We start from the raw sequence: 23,957 nt of genomic DNA, 5'->3' as shown, positions 1-23,957 counted from the left end.
AGGAAAGAAGAAGACGGTGTCCACTACCTCCAGATAGGGCCCCTACGCATGACAACTACAGATGGACAAGGTCGTGGAGGAGTATGAGGACATCTTCACCTCCCTCGTGGGGGTTCCTCTGCACTGTCAGGTCAAGCACTCCATCAATCTGACCCCAGGTGCGCCGCTGCCTAATGGAATAATCTATCGGTGCTCCGTTCTAGAGAATGATGAAATCAAGAGGCAGATTCAGGAGCTGCTGTAGAAAGGTCACATCCATCCAAGTTCATCACCCTGTGGGAGCCCGATATCATTGGTATAGAAAAAGGATGGGACTTGGAGACTCTGTATTGACTATCAGGTGCTGAAAAAGATCATTGTTCATAATAGGTACCCAATCCCATGGATTGGTGACCTCTTGGACCAATTAAAGGGGGAAAAATATTTCAACAAGATCGATTTGAAGTTAGGAAATCACCACGTACCAATTGAACCCTTCGATGTGTGGAAGACTACATTCAAAGTCAAAGAGGGCCTTTTCGAATGGTTGGTTATGCCTTTCAGATTGACGAATGCTCCTGCAACCTTCATAAGGCTAATGGATGACATCTTGCATCCATTCACCAACTCATTTGTAGTGTTATACTTAGATGACATCCTAATCTTCAGCTAGAGTTGGGAAGAGCACCTCCACCACATCTGATAGGTTCCCCAAACACTGTGGCAACACAAGTTATGTGCCAATTTGGAGAAATGCACTTTTTGGATGACCCAGGTTCAGTATCTGGGATACATTATTGATGAATAGGGGGAGCACATGGATCCAGCCAAGATCCAAGTCATTCGAGATTGGCCATCTCCAACCACTCTGGCAGAGCTCCACAACTTTCTAGGTGTTTCCAACTTCTACCACAGGTTCGTGTTGGGATTTTCTTATATCACTTGGCCCTTGAGTCAAGTCACCAAGGGAGGGACGAAAGAAAAATTCTTTTGGTCTGAATCTCAACAGAAGGCATTCATAGAGTTGAAAGATCACCTTTGCACGACACCAATTCTCGCATTACCAGACTTGCAACAACCATTTGATGTCGAGACAGATGCCTCTGACTATGCGATTGGGGCAGTCCTTACTCAACACGGGCATCCAGTGGCATATCACAGTGAGACACTTTCAGACACAGTCTGGAAGTATCCCACTTATTACTAAGAGATGTATTCCATTGTGCAGGCCTACCGACAATGGAAGCATTACATTTTGGGGAAGGAAACGGTCATCCACACAGACCACCGACCCCTACAGTTCATACATACCCAAGGGAAATTGTAAAATGATCACCATCAGAAGTGGTCCACATACCTGCAACAGTTCCATTTGAATATCAAGTATAAGAAGGGTAGCACGAATAATGTTGCAGATTGCCTCAGTCGACCACCAATAATGGCGTTAACCATTGCGCTCAACTCTTGTGGCCACGAGACTTCTGGTTGGCCACTTCTCTACAAAAACGACCCAAAATTCAGCCACACATACCAAACACTCTTGGACGATCAGCATGTTCCATATTTTCACCTCTAGGATGCCTGTTATCCCACCTTTGTGATCCTTCTAGCGATCATACCAAGATGATTTGGGAAGCACACTACAGTTGGGTTGTTGGAAATTTCGGGGTGGAGAAAACAGAGGTAGTACTTCAGAAGTATTTCTATTGGCTGAATCTTCGACAAGATGTTTGGAAGTACATCAGGTCATGCACTATTTGCACCATTTCCAAACTGACAATCAAGAAGCAAGGCCTGTATACTCCGCTGTCTACCCCTAGTCGACCTTGGGAATGCACCTCCATGGATTACATGTCAGGCCTTCCTTCCACTAAGCATGGAAATGAATGTGTTTTTGTGGTCATCGATAGGTTCTCGAAGATGGCCATTATGGCTGCCTGTAAGAAGAATATCATAGCAGAAGCCACTGTTAAACCCTTCTTTGAACAAGTGTGGGTACACTTTGGGATCCCACAGTCTATCATCTTAGATCGGGATAGCAAGTTCCTCAATACATTTTGGTCCAGTATTTGGTCAATGCTCAACACCAAACTCACTAAGTCCACAGCCTTCCATCCTCAAACTAATCGCTAGATAGAGGTTGTCAATAACATGATCGTACACATTATGCACATGTACAACTCAAAGAATCTATGCGCATGGGACGAGAGCCTCCCCTATGTTCAACACAGCTAAAACCAGGCTCTTCACTGCTCGACTAGCCATAACCCTTTTCAGGTGGGCTTGGGATGCCAGCCACTATGTCCCATTGATGTGGCCATGCCATTTGCAACTACTCACGCAGATTAGGATCATGTCCAGTTGGAAACAGATAAGGCAAATAGCTTCATTGGGCACATCCAAAATATTCGCCAGTAGGTCCATGGCATTCTAGAGAAATCAAATGCCAAGTACAAGCAACGACATGATCAACATCGAGTGCCACACAAGTTTCAGGTGGGCGACAAAGTCTAGTTGCATTTGCAAAAGGAATGCCTTACCGAAGCATATCAGAAACTCAAAACACTCCGTTATGGCCCTTACACCATTACCAAGGCTGTCGGAGACAATGTGTTTGAGCTCAACATTCCTCCATTCTTTGGCCTGCACCCACTGTTCAATGTGGACCGCCTTCGGCCATACTTTCCACATCCGACATTGCATAACAGCTCACAACCATAATTAAATCCAGATTGCATGGAACAAGCTGCAATTGATCGGATCATGGACACACAGACTAAGCACACTCGCCAGCATAATATCCAATTGCATCGAATTGTCAAAGTAGGCCAACTCCTTCACCAGGGCAAGTGGCTCACTAAGGACCAAGTTCAGCAGAAGTTTCCTCATCTCATGGAGGAACTCGACGAAATGGGGACCATTGCTTCCTAAAGGGGGAGGAATGGTCCAGGTGGATATTGGTGGCCACCAATCAAGTCAACTTGGACCCCACCATTGTTTCTTTCAGCTTTTCATTTTCCTTAATTGTAGCACAATTTACTATTTTTAGCAGATTTTCGGGTCCTAAACTTCCGAAGTTGTTTTGAGGCCCTAAACGATGTTTTTTGGGAAAATTGGGAGCAATGCGGGTTCATGTCCCTATGATTCTTTTCCCAAAGTTTTAGTTCTCGTATAGGTATTTCTAACGAGATATTGTGTGCGTCAAACGGAGATCGTATGCCAAAGTTACAACCCCGGGAAGTTCATGTACCAATTTACCCAAACGGGGCCCATAGTTTGGCGTTTCATCCTCTAGGGTTATGTTTTTGGATGTTTAGGGTTTTCCATTATTTCTCAACAATAAATAGGCCTTCGAAAATCATTGCAACACAGTTCAGAGGCATGTAGCCACCACATCTCTTCTCAGAGATAAGTTACCATCGCCCTAGCTGGTTTATTTCCATTGCTGTTTGTAAGAATATTTCAATATCTTACATTAATTAAATGAAATTATTATTTCCACTGCATCTCTATGTTTATGTTTATCTCTGTAATTTGTTGCGTTCGTGTTTAAATCCGGATCATTTGTATATTGAGTACTAAAACCTATAAGGGTTTTTGTTGTTTAAAAGAAAAGAATCTTTACTTTCCTATGTAATTTGTTTGACATTCTTTTAAACTTAAGATTTCTCCCATGGATCAAAATCTCGTAAATTCTTCCAACGACACTTTCTATCTATAGGACGTAAGTCAGTATATATCTATCTGAGTTTACTACTGAAAATATTTTGTTACTAGCTCGTCTTTCATAGAGTTATATGTGCTGTCTTTCTAGTTATTTACTACAATCTAGATATTTACTGTAATCTAGATATTTACTACAATCTTCATTCAGGTAAAAAAGGTGTTATTTTCTCTGATACTTATTCATGTAATTTCTATTTAATAGCTTTGCATAAAATTCATTACCTCTATTAAAAGGCTCTATACTAATATAATCTCTAGGATAACCAACAAGAATTAAACTTACTAAATAATACTTATTCGATTTCACAGGTTAAGACTTATTAATCTACGTATGTTGTAAGCTTCAAACAAAGAGTGCCACTTATCTGATGTTATGACTTAAAACTGATTCTTCAACTTATCAGCCTTTGGTTGCTCCTATTTTGGTCTATACATAGACCTACACTATGTTTACTTTCCTACCATGAGATTTACTATAACAGTAGATCTCCCCTCGTGATATCCTTACTCCAAGAAATTCTTTCTCATTCAATACTATCTGGTCTTAACCAGACTTAGCTAACACAACTACTTGACCTCTCAGCACAGTTCTCTTCCTCTTCTCCTAGATCTCAGATGCCACTATCCTCTTAACCTTATCCTCTTGAAATACTTTCCAAGATTTGGTTTCTTTTCTTGGAATAGGTAACTGCTTCTTTTAACTAATTAATTAAAGAAACATTCTTTTCACTAATAACTGCAAAATTCATTCTCATAACTTAATTTAAAAACAATTTATGTTTTCAGAAAAATAATAGTTTTTTTGGTTGCAGTAAAAGAAATAATGTTTACATTAACCAGGTGTGTTACAATACATGGAATATACATTTGCCATGGTTGTGCCGAATGACCATTAATACCATGGTATTACGATGACCATTACATAGTCATCCATTGAGCATTTTGCAGTGAATTCAAGACACAATCTCCGCCATTTGAAATTTAAAATTTGAATTTTTAAGACTCTAGATAGCGTACTTCGTAAAAAAAAAAAAAAAAAAAAAAAAAAAAAAACACACACACACACAAAATAAAAATAAAGAATAAAACTTTGATATTACATTAGTTTGTGTTTTTTCTAAAGAAAAAAAAGTTGAAATTTTATTATGTAAGCAGGGAATAAAATTACATTATGTAGACACACCTTATGTATATGCAATCTTGATCAAAAACATGTTTTTTAAAAAGATAATCATTGGATGACTAAGGATTAGGGTATGAAATTGTAGGGTCAAAACTTCCTAGGCAACCGTGCAGAAAGATTCAAAATGAATTGGGCACGCAATCCCACATAAAACCCATATATGGGGTAGAAAATAACATAAAAACCAGCTGACACAGGATATAAAGTAACAAAAAACAAACGCTAGGAAAAAACAACCCACACCATAGAGAAACAAAAAAAATGGGGCGGAAAACCTATCATAAAAAATAAAATAAAAATAAACAATATCCAAGCACAAGCCACTTGGCTAGCTCAAAATATAGACCCTGAACCAGGCCTTAGGGAAAAAGTTTGGGCCACAAAACACCTAAAGTTAAGCCTCGTTGAAAACCTTGGAATGAGTAGAGACATCAACACCAGAGAAATCTTGGGAAGTGGCAAGAAGAGGTTGTGAAGTGATTCTTTTAGGAATAAGAGTAGAGACTAGGCTAGAGATAAATGCACACTAATAAATGAAAAAAGCCTCTATTGAAATAGAAGAATATTGCCCAAAAACTAGCTGTCACTACATAATATACTAGCTCTAATGGCCGATGAAAAACCCTAGGTAGAATAGGTAGGAAGAATATTTCCAAACAAATGATATCCACCCAACCCTATGCCCCCTCGACTCTTCCATAGTGAACCATGAAAACATGCGATAGAGAGAAACCAGGAAAATGGTAATAGCAAACCACAACGGTTGAAACTCATCCAACATAATGTAGATGGTGCCACCAGCTAGGGTTTGCACTTGCAAGAGGAATGCAGTGTGATGGAAAAATGGAAAGGGAGGCATTAACATAGGTCAAAACAGCTACAGTTAGCTGCGCTGACCCCTCTCCCTGTACTCCAATCAGCCTCTCCAATCAATAACATTAGTTTGTGTTAAATTAAATTATTAATGAATAATTATTATGAAATTATAAAGACAATATAATACACTTGAATCTAGGTAAAACTTGATAATTTTTATTAATATAAATGTAATATTATTATTTATTAGTTTTCCCTTACTCTTTGAATTGTTAGAGTATTTCTACTATAAAATTTTGGTGTGAAATATTAGAAATAAAAAGTCAATTTTTATTAGAAAGAAAGACATGAAACTAAAGTAGGAATAATAATTTAGGTAATGCAACTAAAGAATGAAAACAAATGAAAATAACAAATTTTGAATTAGATAAATTCCTTCTAGAATATCATATCCACCTTTGATTATCTCTTCCCTTAAAAGTTACACAATGATTTTATGATCCGTACTTATGTAGAAACTTAACATAATACATATATAAACATAAGCACAAAGATGCAGTAGAAATAAATCTTCATTTCATTAATATCAAAGAACTGAAATATGCTTACAAGTAGAATGGAAATAAACTAGCTCGGGTGATTCTAGTTGATCTATGAGAAGAGATGTAGTGGCTACATGCCTCTGAACTATATTACAATGAGGCTCAAAGGCCTATTTATTATTGATAAATAATGGAAAACCCTAAACATCCAAAAACCTAACCCTAAGAGATGCACCAAAATTGTGGGTCCTATTGGCGTAAATTAGTACATCAACTTTCTAGGGCCATAACTTTGGCATACGATCTTCGTTTGATGCATATGATACCTCATTAGAAATATCTACCTTAGGACTACAACTTTCGACTGCAAATATTGACCAAAGGCTCATGTTTGTCCATTTTCCAAAAAACGTCATTTAAGGCCTCAAAACGGCTTTAGAAGTTCATGACCCAAAAAGTTGCCAAAAATAGTAAATTGTGCTACAATTAAGGAAACTGAAACTGTGCTACAATTAAGTAAATTGAAAGAAACATTGGTGGGGGTCCAAGTGGAATAGGTGGGCAGCCACCAATATCCACCTAGATCAGTCCTCCCCTTTCAGGAAGCAATGGTCCCCATTGTGTTGAGTGCATCTATAAGATGGGTAAACTTTTGTTGAAATTGGTCCCTGGTGAGCCACTTGGCTTACCGCAGGAGTTGGCCAACCTTGACAGCCTAATTCAGTTGGATATTCTGTTGGTGAGTGTTCTTGATCTGCTTTTCCAAGATTTGATCAGTTATGTCTTGTTCCATGTAGTCTGGGTTTAATTCTATTAGTGTGAGTTGTTCTGCAATGTCTGATGTTTCTAGTAATTGTGGAAAGTATGGCCGAAGGTGGTCCACATTGATCAATGGGTCGAGGCCAAAGAATAGTGGAATGAAAACTTAAATGAATTGTCTCCTACATCCTTGGTGATGGTGTAGGACCCATATCGAAGCAGGAGAGGCTTGCAGTGGAGCCCATCAAGGCGCTCCTTTTGCAAATGTAACCAAACTTCGTCACCCACCTAGAACTTGTGTGGCACCCGATGTTGATCATGACACTACTTGTACTTAGCATTGTCTTTGTCCAATATGTCATGGACATTCTGGTGGATGTGTTGAATGCGCTCAATGAAGTTGTTATCCCTGCCACCTTCAGATTAGACATGAGCCGAATCTACCTAAGTAGCTGCAAATGGTATGGCCACATCAATGGGACATAATCCCTAGAATCCTAATCCCACCTGAAAGGGGACGTGGCTGGTTGACGTATGGAGAGATATGTTGTAGTTGTGTTGGTCATAGGGGAGGCTTTCATCTCATGTGTGTGGATGCCTAAACTTGTACATGCACATAATTTCCACAATCATCCTTGATGACCTTTGTTTTGTCATTATTTTGGGGGTGGAATGCCATCGACTTAGTTAGCTTGGTATCCAACATCGACCAAAGGCTTGATGAAAATGTACTAAGGAAATTGTCAGCCCAATCGGATATAATGGACTATGGGATCCTAAAGTGTACCAAAACTCATTCAAAGAAGAGCTTAGCAGTGGCTTCTGTTGTGATACTCTTCTTGTAGGCCACAAAATGGCCATCTTAGATAATTTTTTGATGACCATGAAAACACAGTCATTTCCATTCTTAGTAGAAGGAAGGCCCGACATGTAATCCATGGATATGGATTCCCAAGGCTGACTAGGAGTAGGCAAAGAATTATATATACCTTGCTTCTTGATTGTCAGTTTTGAAATGACATTGGCATTGTAGGATTTTATGTACTTCCCAACATCCTATCGAAGGTTCATCCAACAAAAATACTTCTGCAACATTTCCAATGTTTTCTCTACTCTGAAATGTCCAGCGACCCAACTGTAGTGCACCTCCAAAATCATCTTGGCACGCTTGCTTGACAAAACACATAGGTGTCCCAGGTGGCACAACAGTGTGCCCCGGAGGTGAAAATTTGGAACTTTCTTGCCTTCTAGGGGCATCTGGTGTGTGTTGTCTAATTCTGGACCACTCTTGTAAAGATGTAGCCACCCTAAAGTCTCGTGTCCACAAAAGTCGAGCACAGTGGTTAGCACCATAACCGGTGGTCAGTTGAGACAATCTGCAACATTATTGGTGTTTCTCTTCTTATACTTGATGTTCAAATGGAATTTTTGCAGATATGTGGACTATTTCTGATGGGGATCATTCTACAACTTTCCTTATGTCTGTATGAACTGCAGGGGTTGATCATTTATGTGGATGACCACTTCCTTCCCTATAATGTAATTCTTTCTTTGTTGGCAGGCCTTCACAATGGAATACATCTCTTTGTCATAGGTGGAATACTTTCAGACTGTGTCTAAAAGTATCTCATTGTGATATGCCACCAGATGCCCCTAATGAGTAAAAACTGCCCCGATATCATGGTCGGAGGAATTTTTCTCAATCTCAAATGGCTACTACAAGTCTGGTAGTGTCATCACTGGTGTAGTGCAGAGGAAATGCTTCAACTCAAAAAATTCCTTATGTTGGGATTTGGACTAGAAGAAATTTTCTTTTTCTCTGCCCTTGGTGACTTGACTAAAATGCCAAGTGATATGAGAGAAACCCAACACAAACTAGCGGTAGAAATTGGCAAGCCCCAAAAATTTGCGTAGCTCTGTTAGAGTGGTTGGGGTTGGTCAATCTTGAATAACTTGTATCTTGGCTAGGTCCACATGCACACCCTTCTCATCAATGATGTACCCCAGATATTGAACTTGGGTCATACCAAAAGTGCATTTCTCCAAAATGGCACACAACTTATGTTGTCATAGGGTTTGGAGGACCTGTTGAATATGGTGTAGGTGATATTCCCAACTATGGCTGAAGATCAGGATGTCGTCCAAGTACACTACCACAAATGAGTTGGTGAAGGGCCACAAGGTGTCGTCCATCAGTATCATGAAGTTTGTAGGGGAATTTGTCAACCTGAAAGGAATGACTAGCCATTTGAAAAGGCCCTCCTTGGATTTGAAGGCAGTCTTCAACACATCGGAGGGTTTGATTGGCACTTGGTGATAACTAGTCTTTAAATCAATCTTGTTGAAATATTTTTGCCCCCTTGATTTGGTTCAAAAGTTCATTAATCCGTGGGATTAGATACCTATTACAGATAGTGATCAATAGTCAATACAGTGTCTCGAGGTGTCATCTTTCTTTAGTATCAAGATGATCGGGCTCCCACAGGGTGATGAACTTGGCCTAATGTTCCCTTTCTACAACAACTCCTTAATTTTCCTCTTAATTTCATTGTTCTCTAGAATAGATCATTGATAGATTGGTTCGTTTGGTAACGACGTGCCTTGGGTTAGATCAATAGAATGCTTGACCTGACAATGCAGGGGTACCCCTGTGGGTGAGGTCAAGATGCCACTGTACTCCTCCATGACCTTGTCCATTTGTTACTGCCATGTAGAGGAGCCCTTTCTAGAGGTAGTGGATGTGGCTACAATGTTCTTCTTTCCCTGATGACGAATCATAAGGAAGAAAAAATTCCCAGTCTCGGAAATGATATTACTACATTGCTTCACAAAGATCGAAGAGACGGAGGTAGGTGGTGCTAGCTCTGTTGTATTGAATAATATATTTTCCAAGTAAATAATAACAATGTGAGGCCTAGGCTTATACACAACATGCCACTTCCACAAGTATGGTTGGCCTAATAATACATCTCAAAGTTCAAGAGGAGAAATATCACACAATACCTCATTTTTGAAAGGCTTAATGTTGTAGGGAAGGCGATATTGTTCGCTGACGCGGAGATCTCATCCTTGGTGAAGCCACTCGACGGTGTATAGTAGCAGGTGTGGTGTGGTTGGTAAGCCCAACCACTTCATGAACTCTGCTAAAATGATGTTATTTTGGCTTATGTTTTCAACAATGAACTGTAGCGGAGAACCCTTCACCCACATTTGTGAGTGGAAGAGCTGCTCCCCCTCCTCTGGATCCTTAGGCTCAATATTTTAGATCTTGGTGGTGGAAACAGTGGCACTAGGCTTCACATCACTTATATGCTTTCCTTTATCATTCCCCTTGTTGGGTTATGAGTTAGATTTGGAACATGAATCTGATTTGGAAGCATTCAGCTTGGCCACCAGTGGCTACTTGGTTCAAAACTCACTTATGTTGTGAATGGGGCTCTTATGGAACTCACACCATTTCCCTATGTCCTTTGTCTTTATGGTTTTCTTCTTTTCTTTAAGTTTTGGCAGGTTTCCTTGCCTTGGATTTTTCCTTTGTTCTACGGTTTGGGGGTGCCTTTCCCTTGCTTTAAATTCACATATCCAAAATCACTCTTCTTCTGTTTAAATTTCTGCTCGATCTTGACAACATATTGATAGGTGGTGCGAAGAAAGGAGATTTCCAAGAACTCCATCTCATATTGGATGTACTTTTATATATAGTCGTAGTACTTGAGTACTAAATTCTGATTAGAATCCTTGATACCCAACTTCGTACGAAGGGTATGAAAAATATTTGTGAACATCGGCACATTTTGGTCTCTTACTTGTCGCAGTGCGATCCACTTTATGTATTTATCTTCATAGCTCCCGACAGGGTAATACTGTTCTTTGATGGCATCTCGGAAATAATTCCAAATGGGTGAGGTTGAACATAGTGAGGGTTCCCGCTCATCCTTCCATTCACAGAAGGTTGTCCACCACTCCTTGACATGGGGGGGCGGCTTTGAGGAGTGCAAATGTAATATTTTCCCAATTATAAAAGTCATGAATTGAAAAATATACTTCCAATAGATTCAACCATCTATCTACAACTTCTGCATCTATTTGGTCTTCAAATATGGGAATGTCAAAGTTAACTTGTACTGTAAAGGGAGTGGTGCCTCCATAGTGGTTATTGGATGAATATACATCACCTATGGGTAACCACCAAAGGATCTGGGAAAATTAATCCATCATCATGTTCCTCTGTCACTTGAGGGATTCCTCGAGCAATATTTTGAAAGGATCTCATGCTCCCTCATATTTCTTTTCTTCCACCATGGGAGGTGTTATCACTCCAGAAAACTCTCCTAGGTTGTAGCTCAAAGATGCCTGGTAACATATAATCTTCAATATTGTTCTCTGAACTATTGGAATGGATGATGGTTTGGATCAAGTTAGATAACCATTTCAGCTCTATTCTCACTCAAGACATGCATGAACACCCTCAACAAACAAGGCTTTAGACCAGTAATGCTCAATAGTTTATAGATTCAATGGGTAGATGGAGAATACTGACTGTACTAGCAGATGCATGCATAAACACATATGAATGGATAGCTACAAGAAGTAAATGAAACTTGCAAATCTAATTTATCAATGCAGAGATAAGATGACAGTTTTTTTGGCATTAGAAACAAAAAAAAAAAAACATGAATAACATATTCAAGTGCAAGCATAGAACAACAGAGAAAATGGGAATTGAACAGGTAATAACAAAATAAGCTTATATTGCTAGAATGAAGATGAGAAGCTTGAGTAGCAAACTATCAATAGTCTCCAGAAGTTGAACCCTTCATATATTTAGCTTTCAGCCTTTTATAGGCCTTTTACAATGCTCCTCTCGAGCCTTCTAAGGCTCGAGAGGTCTTAATCTATCCCTCTATCTCTTTAACTGCTTGATGCCCTGACTAGGCAAGCATGGCTCGGAGGTTTCTTCTTCTGACAGAAGAGTAACTACATTCAGGTAGTTTTCTACGTTGTCTGGGAGCTCTCTCGTGCCAGAGATGCCCCACAATCACTTTTGTTGCTTGGATATGTTGCGTTGTTGATATCCATGATGTTTCTGTTGTTTTGGATGAGCTGCGTTGTCGCCTTTCCCCTTCTGGCCTTCTGTTAGGTGATGGAATGGGTCCGCGTGCCTTTTGAAATCGTTTCAACTGATAAACATGACTATTTTCTGTTTCATACAGAAAACACTGCAATACTGTAAAAATCCCACCCATCTCTTTATTTCAGACTTCAAAAGTCCTTAAACATGGCCTATTTCTCAATCGGGTCTGCCCTTAGGGTCGCTATCGCAAGTCGCAGACGGCCCGTCCCTGTGTTCCCTTTGTATTCTGGAATGTGTTAAAAAACACGGGAAATACATTGAAAATGGCTCCCTGCGTACTTCAAATATTATATATTTTATCGAAAACACAAGCTTCCCTTTGTATTTCGTTAAATAACGAAATACATTGAAAATGCATTAAAAATTGGCTTCCTGCGGACCTGAAATATTATATAATATCATTCAAAACTCTGTCGGGTTTGGCTCATTAGGTCGCACATATACTTGTGCATAAGCCCCGCCCCTTGGTGTTGCTCTGTTGCAATACAAAGATGCGATCTGATCGCAATCGCATATCGCCCGTGCCTCGGGACCATGGTTTGCGCACTTTTTTTTTTCCCGATAGCGATCTTGCGACGCGATGTGGGCTGTCGATCTGCGTTGCTTGATCGATGGTCCACATTGCATCGCTAATCGCAATCGCCAGTCCCACTTGGTTTGCTCTTACTCCATCGACCCGCCTCGGCCAATTGCGAACCACTGATCCCATCATCGAAGATCGTTGATCAGGGGTGTCTTGTGCCCAATATTAAGTCCTTCTCTGTGCAGCACCGATTTGCGATTTTCCGAATAGATTTGGGTCGTTGATCAGCTAGATCTAATGGCTATTGTGCATTGCACTTTCTATGTCTGTGATACATGGTTTTTCATGATTTTCTATGGTTTTTGCCTCCCGATAGTGTTTTTCTACCCTTTTAAGGGCTCTTCTCCTACGCTGGTTTTCATCTTCGACATGATTTTGTTGTCTTTTGAAGGCTTAAAGGGCATATTTGGACCCATTTGGAGACGCGAGAGTAATATTTGGAAGTCTGGCTTATGGCCAAAGCGGAGCAAGAGGAGATGTGGCCTTCAGAGCTGAAACAGGGGACATTTCTACTAAAAATAACAGCATTGTACCTTACGGGCTAACAGAAGGCCTTTAGGGTTTGCAAGGATGGTCTTACAAAGGTTCAACCAATTCGAGCCCTGACTCATTATACCCTCGCCTTGTTAGGGACATGTAATGAAAAATAGATAAAGAGAAGATCACTCCAATATCACTGATCCGGACTTATGAAGGAATGCAACAGAATAGAGATATAAACATAAACATGAAGATGCAATAGAAATAAATCTTCATTTCATTAATATCAAAGAACTGAAAATTGCTTACAGCCAAAATGGAAATAAACTAGCTTGGACAATGGTAGCTGATTTCTAAGAAAATATGTAGCAGCTACATGCCTTTGAACTGTGTTACAGTGAGGCTCGAAGACCTACTTATTATTGAGAAATAATGGAAAACCTTAGACATCCAAAAACCTAAACCTAGGAGATGAAGCACGAAAATTGTGGGCTTCATTGGGGTAAATTGGTACATCAACTTTCTGGGCTTGTAACGTTAGCATATGATCTATGTTTAACATGCATGATACCTCATTAGAAAGATCTATTTGAGGAATACAACTTTCAACAACAAACAATTTGCTTGTTTTATAAAAAAAAATCATTTAGGGCCTCAAAACGACTCCAGAATTTCAGGACCCGAAAAACTACAGAGAATAGTAAATTGTGCTACGATTAAGGAAATTGAAAGAAACAATGGTGGGGGTCCAAGTGGAATAGGTGGGTGGCCACCAATTTCCATCTGGATCATTTTATAGTATTTAGGTTTAAACTACAATCTAATGCTTATTTCTTGTGATATTGGTTGTAATGGAAATCCAAAAATAAATAAAATTAATTAGTTGACCAAGATAGATTCTTAGAAGTACATGCTCAAGTTATCAGAGTATGGTATACAAATATGAAATATAGGGAATCATGTTAGATTCCATAATATACAACTTTAATTCAGGGAAAATTGGTAAGGAAAATTTTACATTTTTCTAATAGTAAAGTGTTGCTTTCCCTCTAAAATGTAATGCATATGTTCACCTTAAGAAATTTATTTAGTATATAAATGATGTAGTCTCTTGAACCAAATTTTTATAAATGTAGGTAATATTTGCTTCCTATGCACCACTACATTCCATATTTTTCAATGTTAATTTTATATTTTGAAAAGTTAATAAAGCCATTGATGTATTGAAATTAGGAATTCATGTGTTAAGATCAATTTGGTGAGCCCTAACATAAGAAATCATTTTTTTCAAGTTGATAGATTTATGTCTGTAATTTGCATCATATAAGTTGTTTTCTAGATGGGAAAGGAAATAAAATAATGTGGGGGAATAAATAAATACTCATGTATCTAAAATTTATGATATATGTACAAACAAAAATCATTAAAAAATACAAAACATTTTTTTTCCTTAAATAATGTATATTTTAAAAATATAATATAATTATTTATAAACCATTGTGATCTAGTTAGCAAATACCTAGATAATATTTAATATGTTATTGAAAACAAATATAAGAATAGGGAGTTGGAAAAATGGATGTGTGTTTATTTATTTGACTTGATCCAATAGGTTTGTCAATCTAAAGCTAAAATTAAATAAGCAAACATTATTTTTGAATATATATACCAATTACCTAAATTCATAGCCATGCATAGTGAAGGCCCTTAGTCCCATCACCATTATGTAAAACTAACAAATGGTACCTAAAATACCAGTTGGGTCAAGGATACTAAAGAGAATGCATGTGTTGTAGTTGGATACCTTGATCATAGTGCCTAAAGCCTACAATATTTATTTTCTTGTGTAAGAATCATGTTTTCCTTTCCAACCATGGTTTAGGCACCTAGACCCCTCACTACTATCCAAAACCAATTAATGGTAGCCACTTCCCACTTAAAGGCCAAAAATATCATAGAAAGGTCATATGTTGTGTTTCAATTCACTTTTCATCATTATTAAGCTATAAAATCTTTGGTCATTTCCTAAGGATATTTTTATGCTTCCCTGACCATTGATAAGATACAAATACCCATCAGTTTTAATAAAAGCATCATAATGTCCCATGATAAACAACTCATTTTCACAGGATTCCTAAAATATTTAATATTTTATTAATTAGAGGTCTTTTCATAGTGATTGAGACTATGAAGCATCATTTTGAGCATAAGGTAGTTATTTTCAACTCGTAACCATGGTTAGAGCTATAGACCCATTCTTGGTGCACAATTAACCTAATCATGGTATCCATTAGACACATGAAAGAAATTGGTAACTAACAAAGGTACAATGTGGTGGTTCAAGGATGTGTCCATGGTTCTTGAGCTTGATAAGAAATATTTAGGGCTAGAGGGTCATATTCCCTTGACTATAGTGATAGAGTTGAGACCCATCAATGATGCCTAATTTAGGCGCATTAATCAACTCATATGTGAAAGAATCTCTATAGAGGGCCTATGTCAATGTTTCTAGGTGTTGTTCACGATGCTTGATATTAAGAAGGTTTATGTAGGGATTAAGGTCACTCGTTTCCACTCAACCATGCTTATACATCAATACACATTTCCACTACAAAAGTTCTACTTATGGTGCTTGTATCCCACTTAGAGGCGAGTGAACCATAAAATGTTCCTATATATTGGTTTTCGGTTTCCTAAAACGTTTGAGGCTAACATCTTTTTCATCAATAGCCTTATAGCCACTCAATTAGACATCTCAAGATTAATTAATATGTAAATAATATCCCTTATGTTTGAATCCACTAGAGCCCCTCTTGTAAGAAATCCTCTCAAAATAAAGTTTGGGAAAAGATCATGCAAAGCATGGAGAAAAAAGTATCATGTTGGACATTTAGAACACTCAACCTTGCTATTAGACTTACCTTTCTTAAATCAGTTATGAAAGCCATCCCTATGTACCTATTCTTAGCCCTTGTAACCCCTAAATATATTCTAGAAAAAAATAAGAAACATACAGAGATCCTTCCTTTAGTGGGGGAGCTAAATAACAAAAGATACGGGCCCTTGTCACTTTGGAAAAACTATGCTAATATAAGAACCTAAGAGGTTTGGGACTAAGAGACCACCGAAATTATCGCGATTGCAAGTTGCTCGAACTTGTTGACATGGCTAGGTGGGCCCCTCTGTTTTCGTTATCATTATTTTTTTACATCTTGTCTCACCGACGTACAATTTTTTTTTTTTTTGTAAAGTTCTTAAGACTTTACACATCATATGACATGAATACATGGATCATACAATAACCATAGTCTTATCGATGACTATCAACACAAGCATCCATGAGAATCTTGTTGCTCTCGTCCCACTGGATGACCATCACATAGACATCCATGGAGCATCCAATTGAGGATCATCATTAGAGATGTAGTCCCTCTCATTTGAAATTTCAAAGTCCCACTTATTTGAAATTTGAATGTCATTCATAATTCCTTCCTTGTTGAATATATGATGAATTTAATGTTATGAAATTTCTTGGACAGGGTCATCATCTGGATTTCTAGCTAGTCCAGAACTAGTGGCTATTCATTGATCCAAGTGTAGAGTGTTGTATGTAAAGGATCAATTAAGATAAAACAATTGGCGATTTTAGAGAACTAGGGAAAATATTGGAAGAAGATATTTCATCCTTTTTAAATATTAAATTCAATTCAACTTCTGAAAGAATGTTTGCTTATTGTAATTTTAGTCTTAGTTTTTTCAGGCATTCAATTGAGCAAGCCATCATTAGATTTTCCTTAATAGATGTCGCGATAAATCCCTATATGAAAAAATTGTTCACCTATGTCCATTTTGGGGCCTCATCTATGATATTTGTATAGTTCAAATGCTTTGTTTGCCTCTAGTTTATTCACTAGCCTAAATCCATCTTAACCCTAGATCTATCAAGTATAGAGAGGGATCAAATATATCAAGGTGCAAACCACTTTTTTTAATGAAAAAATTGAGGAAAAGTTTTCACCTCAAGAGATTTGATCCCTCTAGGAGCTTGATAGATTTGGGGTTAAAATGGATCTAGGATGGTTTTAATCGTGTGCGACCATACAAAATTTGTTGAACATCTAATTATTTTGATCATTTTAAATATGATAAATATGTCTAAGATTAATTTGGTGAATTTAAATTTAAATTTAGTTAGTTACCTTAGTTTTTTGAGATGAGAGAGATTTTTAGTAACTTGAATGATGAAAAATGATGAAATAAAAAATTTGAGTGCAAAGTGACAATGTAACAATGTTGAATGATAGAAAATGCAAATAATAAGCATATAGTCAATTACAATATTCATTGTGATCAATCTGAAACTATTTTCTTCTAATGTTCTTATTGTCACACCTATTACTTTTACCACTTTCGCATATCGGCCATATGAAAAGGGAAATTGAAATCATAGACCATTTAAATATTTAACTCAATCTCTATAGTAAACATTATACCTTGTCTCTGTTTCTCTCCAATATTAATAGTAGTTTTCACCAAAGTCAATCTTTTTTACTTATGGACCCTTGAACCCCAAATAATTCTCAATGTTAGTTATTTTCTATTACTATATTTGAATGCAAAGTGATTGAAAGTGTTTAATGATGGAAAATGGGAATAATAAGAATGTAGCCAATTACAAACAGTTTATAGTTTCAGGAAGAAAACATTTTGGGTAAGTGAACATTTTTTATAGGATGAAAATTCAAGTATTGTATTTATGGTTGAATTATTATAACAAAAAAGTAAATCCACGTCATGAATAATTTTTATGTGCTTACATTGAAAGAGACTATGTATGTTTTGAGGGTGGGAAGGAGAGACAAGGGGAGATAGAGATATAGATGGGGAAGGAGAGAGGGAAGAAGAGAGATGCAAAGACAAGGAGGGAGGAATATATATATATATATATATATATATATATATAGAGAGAGAGAGAGAGAGAGAGAGAGAGAGAGTATGGTTGGCAGGTGAGATAGAGAGATAAAGAAGGAGAGACAATGGGAGATAGAGATATAGATGGAGGGGGATTTGATTTCCTGCACTAGATGCATTGATTTCAGTGTAAGCAAATCTCTTCCCCCTCCATCTATATCTCTATCTCCCATTGTCTCTCCTTCTTTATCTCTCTATCTCACCTGCCAACCATACTCTCTCTCTCTCTCTCTCTCTATCTATATATATATATATATATATTGAAATCAATGCATCTAGTGCAAGAAATCAAATAGCATTAGAAATCAATATCTATACTAAAGCCAATACATCCAGTGAAAGCAACCAAATAGGATTATAAATCAATATTTACATTGAAATCAATGCATCTAGTGTAAGGTATTAAATAGGATTAGAAATTGACATCTACACTAAAATCAATACATCTAGTGAAAGTGATCAAACAGGATTAGAAACCAGTATCTACACTAAAACCAATACATCCAGTACAACCTATCAAATAGGAGTAGAAATCAACATTTACATTGAAAATAATGGATCTAGTGTATGGTATTGAATAGGATTAGAAATCGACATCTACGCTAAAATCAATGAATCTAGTGAATGCGATCAATTAGTATCAGAGATCAACAACTAAACTGAAATTAATACATCTATTTTAGTGAAACACCAAAATATTCATGAATATTTAGATCTATTAACTTTTGTGTTTGTATTTGGCTATGTGTGTCTCTTTATTCTTCCCTCTCTCTCCACCTTCCATTATGTGTCTATCTCTCACCCTCTCTCCTTCTCTCTCTCCCCCTTCCTCTCTCCCTTGTCTCTCTCTCTTTGGATCTTCCTCCCTTTCTCTATATTTCTCTTCTTCCCTCTATCCCCCTATCATTTATATATATGCCTCCATCCATCTCTCCTTATTTTTATCTCTATATCAACCTCCTAAACACATGTTATGATCTCTCTCTCTCTCTCTCTCTCTCTCTCTCTCTCTCCATATCTATATCTCTCCCTCCCTCCCTCTCTTCATCTCTCTATTATTCCCTCTCGTCCCCTACATCTTTATCTCCATCTCTCCTTTATCATTTTATATCATCCCGCAAACATACACACACTCTCTCTTCATATCTCTCTCTATCTCTCTCTCTACCCCCTCCATGTATATTTATATCTCACATTGTCTCTTATCTTAATCCCCAAACATACACACACTCTCTCCATATATATTTATCTCTCTCTCTCTCTCTCTCTCTCTCTCTCTCTCTCTCTCTCTCTCTCTCTCTCTTCCACTTCTCTCTCCATATATATCTATTCCTCCCCTCTCTCTTTGTCTCTCTCTTCTTCCCTCTCTCCCCCCACCATTCATATCTCTATCTCCCCTTGTCTCTCATTCTCACACCCAAAACATAGACACTCTTTCTCTATATATATGAATCTCACTCTCCCTCCCTCTTCCTCTCCCTCTCTCTCTTCCCCTTCTCTCTCTCTATCTTCCTCTTGTCTCACCCTCTCTCTCTCTTCTCTAATTTTCTCCTCTCTCCCTCACTGTCTCTCTATCTCTCCCTTGCCACTCCCTCTCCCTTTCCACATTTCTCTCTCTATGTATTTCTCCGCCTTACAACTCCATCTCTATCTCTCCCCATTTCTCTCTCCTCTCTCTCAAGTCCTATCTCTATTCCTTTCTCTATCTCCCTTTCTCTCTCACCTCCCTCTATCTCTCCCCCCATCACACCCTCCCTCTCCCTCCACCCTCCAACTCTGTCACTATCTCCCTCCCTCTCTCCTTCTCGCTCTCCCCCTCTCTCCCTCCTCCATATCTATGTCTCCCTCTATTTCTCTCCCCCTTCTTTCCCTATCTCTACCCTCTCATTTCTCTCTCTTCCCTTGTCTCCTCTCTCCCTTGTCAATCCTCTCTCTCTCTCCACCTCTATCTCCCAATGTCTTTGTTCTTCCCTCCCTCTCATTCCCCCTCCAAATCCATCTCTTTTTCCCTCCCTTTCTCCTCCTCTATCCCCCCTTCTCTCTCTCTTCCTTCATCTCTCTCCTTGTTTCTCCCACCTTTGTCTCTATCCTCGACTCTATTCTACCTCCATCTCACTCTCTCTCTTAAATATGATCCCATTATAGTGTATTTGAGAAAGTATCTAAATTGAAAAATAAACATAATTCGTTGTAAAATATTAAACCTATATTTTGGATCAATCATGTCAAAGAAAATGCAATAATAAAAAACTTAAAATAATCATACATTATTTTTCCTCTATCATTGTTAGTCACTTTGATTTCTCTCTTCACTTAGATCCTTGGTTAAGATGCATCTATCACAGTTCTTTCTTTATAATATTATCTATATTATATAAATTTCACATGTATATAGAAAATTATTCTCACTTTTAATTGATTAAAACCTCAATTTAATCTCTATGGGAATATTTTTCGTGGTTGTGAGGATGGAGGGTTTACATATACCACAAAAGTAATTATAACCTTTTTTTTATATTTAATTAAAAAATGTTATAAAATTAAATTAAGATAAAGTAGTTATAAAATATTTTGATTTTGAAATAAGTTATGGTTTTTGTGCATGTGGTATTGATAAGCCATGGTGTTGGCCCATTGTATTGTAACAAAATAATTAAAAACCTAGATCCGTAACGTAATAATCAAAAGCCTAGATGGCCCATGGTTTTGATAAACCATGGCATTACGAATTTATTACCTCCTCTCTCTCTCTCTCTCTATCGTTTTCTTTTCGCTATTGTCCCGTGGTATTGTGAAAATGTATATTGAGAAGTTAATAATATCCATGATAAATATTTATGATTAAAAATCTTCTTATATTGTAAATTTTAAATTTTTATCTTATTAATTAAATTTAAAAATGGTTATGGAATAATTATTTTAATCTATATGGTAAAATGGATGTTGATTTATAAGTACTATTTATCTGTTACATATTTTAATGCATATGCATATTATATTTTCTTTTATCTAAAAAAATGTTTGTAATTTTATTAAAAAAAAATTACAATAAAAAAATTTGAATTTAAAAAATATTTCACATCGGACATCTAACATCTCACATCTCATGCCTACACATCTAACATCTAACATCTAACCCTCACACATCCACCCTATACTAGGTTGTAGAGGGCCTCTCGGCGCAATTAGAGAAATTTTGAGGACTAAAATGGGCATTCTAAGGAATATTATAAAATAATAGTGGAAATAATAAAATAAAAATAGATTACTTCATCAAGTTTTGGAGAAAAAAAAAAAAACTACTTTTTCAACTTGTATTTTCAACTTATCTCCCTATGTTTTTACTCAAATTTCGTGAGGGAGCACTCATTGAATGTGGAATTTAATTTTTCCTTTGAGTACCCATGTTTCATACTTTTGATAACCTCTACTACACAAAAAAATGTGAAATACATGAAAAAACATGATTGCAATCACGTTTTTTCATGTATTTCACATGTTTTGTGTAGTAGGGTCCACAAAAGCATGTGACATGAGTACTCCTTTGAAAAAATAAAATTTTCATCCAACCAGTTCTCTTGCTCGAAATTTGAGTAAAATTGTAGGGAGATGAGTTGAAAATTCAAGCAATTTTTTTTATTTTTTTAAAAACCTTTTTACTTCAAAAATGGGGAATCATCCACCATGGTTTACATCATTATATTGAATCCTATGAGTTCTTGTTTTTGTTGTACATTTTTGTTTTGAGGCCTATTTTTGGCCTCAAAATTTCTTTAATGGGTTTTTAAAAAAAATCAAAGAATATCCTTATATGCACCAAATAACATTCAATTACAAGACATATATTCAGAGTTGCTACCCTTCTAAGCTAAGCAAGGAGAAAAAAATTGATTAATTTCATAATATAATTTTACTTTCCTCTCCATGGGATCACTATGTTTACTATTGTTATGTACAAATTAAGTTATGTCATGCAACAACATAAGATTACAAGAAAGGATTAGCTTATAGATCCATGCTAAAATATTTCCTGAATCGTATTGTCTCAACTGCTACAACCATGTTAGTTGTATATTCCATGCATGCACCATTTGGTTTACTGATTTTCTTAATAACTAATTTTGGTAATTAACTTGACACCCGTCTATGTAAACAGAGATAGATATGTGGGCCCAAGAAGCCATGTAAGAAGGTTTTGGTAATCTGAAATCATGATAAGGGTTGCCTTGAAAGAACCAAAACTCAGTGAATCATTAGGAGTCGAAACTTGGTGGTTGTGGCTTAAAAACCCAAAATATTTAGGGATAAAAGTGTGGAAGGCAAAAGTACATGTCGTGAATTGATGATACTTTGCTAATTTGGATGGGGGGTTGGATTAAGGGATATCATCTTCGGAATTCAGCCTAAAATAATAAACACTTAATTCAATCTCACAGGTTTTTGGGAAATCAAGGATGGAAACTTAGCCCCCTTCTGGGAGGATTCCTAATAACAATGGCCCAAATTGGAAAAAGGAGAGTTGAATGAGTTAAAACATTGTTTGATAATGTGAGATTGAGTACTGGTCCAATAATATTAGGCACAACCTCAATATCGACAATAATGGAGGATTTGGGAGAAGTGCACACACTAGCTAGTGAACATAAGCTTATAAACACATGAAGCCATCAAACAATAACTGGAAAACATAAGAATTAAAATCCAATATAGGAAATATATCATTTAATAGGGGAATTGGCCTAAAGGATCATTCATCTTAAAGGAGGCTTACATATTACTAGCTGGTGGAAAAGGACATCCCAACAAAAGTAAATGGAAAAATCTATGGGACTCTAAAATCTGGCTCAAGGTGACCCTCTTCCTTTAGCTTATCATGAAAAAAAAGTTTAACCTAGGAAATTTGAAGGAAAAAAAGGATTTTCAAGGTTTAGATAGATGTATCTTCGTTGGAAAAATATAGAAAAAATTGAGCATTTACATAACAGTTATACATTTGCATAAGAAATATGGGATGGATTAGACATACTTTTCAAACAATCAAAATGGAATAGAACCAATTTTCATTCAACACTTTAAGAATGGAATTTTGGACCTTTTGCAAGTGCTATACTGAATAGAGAATGGAAACTTTTCCTAAAATTTATAACATGGAAACCACATCCTCCTAGCTTCTTAAAATTAAACTCTCACAGAGCCTCTAGGGGTAATCCTAGCCTTGCTAGTTTTGGAGGGGTATTTAGAGATGATAATGGATAAATTATTCACATTTATGTGGGAAATCTAGGAAATGACACTAATAATGTGGTAGAACTCTCATCCCTAGATCAAAGCCCAATAATAACCAAACATCTTAATTATCAAAAATTGTAATTAAAGGGGATTATAAAACTATTGTCCCAGTGATAAAAAAACTACAAAATGGATCCAGTGCCCCCAAGGTCTCTAACAACTAGAGAATAATGGTAGTATTAATGAGAATCAAAGTCATCTTCAAAGTAATAGTAGCCCCTATACTATCACCTATATAGAGAACTAGAAATAAGTTGGAAGATAAACTAGCCAACGAAGGTCTACACTATAAAGAAGATATGTTGGAAAAAAATTGGCTTCATCCTCTTCTTGACACACTAAGAACCATATTCAAAGAAATTGCACAAATGGACAAATTTCCCCAATGTAGGTGCACATATGGTGGGGTGACCTCCTTGTATTAACATGATGACCATATATTTGATATGGGTGGTATGGATCCTATCAGATTGCACTCTGCATAACCTAGTGTAC

Source organism: Pinus tabuliformis, chromosome 8 (assembly GCF_031772625.1).
Source record: "Pinus tabuliformis cultivar Carrire ecotype Pingquan chromosome 8, CPIR1, whole genome shotgun sequence".
In the NCBI taxonomy this organism is placed as follows: Eukaryota; Viridiplantae; Streptophyta; class Pinopsida; order Pinales; family Pinaceae; genus Pinus; species Pinus tabuliformis.
The sequence above is the reverse complement of the archived record's forward strand: the minus strand, read 5'-3'. Positions refer to the sequence as shown.